Source organism: Trypanosoma equiperdum, assembly GCF_001457755.1.
Source record: "Trypanosoma equiperdum strain OVI genome assembly, contig: ctg_1109, whole genome shotgun sequence".
NCBI classification, from domain to species: Eukaryota; Euglenozoa; class Kinetoplastea; order Trypanosomatida; family Trypanosomatidae; genus Trypanosoma; species Trypanosoma equiperdum.
The window spans coordinates 4,418-6,001 of NW_027123071.1; positions in this window are offsets into that span (position 1 = coordinate 4,418).

A 1,584-nucleotide genomic window follows, 5' to 3' on the forward strand; every position below is an offset into this window, starting at 1 on the left:
CGCTGTAAGAACTAGGCTGCCAGTTATCGCTGTCTTGTAGTTGTCGGCGTTTGTGCGCTTCCGGCCGTCGTGCTGCGCTGGGGCGGCTTGCAAAAGTGTTACTTTATTGTATATTATGTCGGTCCCACTTACTACGCCTGTGCAGGCGCTCGAGCCTCTTGATTGCCAGCAGTCTATGTCCGATTTTATGTGTATAGTCGGAATCATGAAACCTTGTTTTTTGTTTATATCGTCTAGAGACGGCTCTTTGGTGTCCTCGCCGTCATCTGATGTGCACGCTGTTGGAGCCGTGGTTGGCTCTATTGTCGCCGGAGTCAAGGTGGCTGTTGAATAATGTGTGCCACCTGTTGGGTCCAGCTTCGCTTCGCCGCTTTCTGCTGTTAGCCGTCGGACTGCCTGGTAGCCAGCTTCTAGGTGATTTAGCCATTTTTGGTAGCGGCGCACTATTTTGCTATGCGTGGCGTATTGTGCTGATATTACTGCTGACGTTTGCAGTGAAACGGCTGCTATTGGCCCGTACTGTCGCGCTGTGTCAGCGTCTCCGCTTAGTGTTATTGCTAGCAGCCGCTGGGCTGTTGCTGCTTCCTCCTTTACTTCGTTCTCTGCTCTGGAAAGTGTGCTCTCCAGTTTGGTCTGAAGCTTGTTTAGTCTTATCAGACACTTACATGTGTCGTTACAAGTTCCTCTGGCGTTTTCCGGTTCCGATATTTCTGCTTGTACTGTGTTTAAGTGGCTTAGCAGCAACACTAGTGCTGTCGCTGAGGTGTAGTGCATCGATGCTGACTGCCTCCCTTGCCTGTAGTGGATTGAGCGGTGCCGTTAGCGGAGAGATTAGGTGTTGTTTATTTCTGGTACGGATGTTGGTTTAGGTCACGCGTCTTGAAAGTGCTGGCATGCCAATTATTCTGCTGAAAAAGAGGTCAGTTTAGATTTACAGTTTTTTGTCTTCGCCGCCAAGCCGACGGTGCTGCCAACTGGTTTTGATTAGATGCGCAGTGCGTTTCGGTTGAAAGTGTCATATGTGTTTTGAGTCTGTCTCCGAGTCATTTTTTTTGTAATAAAAGATTTAATCGATTGCGGTTCGTTAGGTATTCCTGTTTATGAGTAGAAGAATGCGGCTTGACCGCTGTATTGTTACAGTTCCATCTATCCTATACCATTTAATTCCTGTATACATAATATATATTATTTATTTTCGCTGGTTGGTTCTATCGCCGGCATACTCCCACTGGGTGGATATATGTTTAATGATGATATGTCGCTAACGTCTTGGAGGTAAGCATGGCGTCGAGCATTTCGCAGCGTTATAATTGATTGTTGTTGGTGTGTTCGCCTCTTGAGCGCTAATTGAGACCCCTATTACATTTCTTTTCTCTGCATTTTTTGATACACCCCATCAATACCGCGTCAGTGTGTATTCTTATATGGCTTTCCCTGTCCTTCAAGGGGGTCAACATTTGCCATTAAGCCAATTGAAGAAAGGTGGGGTATCATTTGAAACTTTCTGTATTTCGTACAAATCTCCTTTACCGCTTCACATTTGCACTGTTGCAAGCAGTTTCCGAGTTTTTATTATTCTTTCTC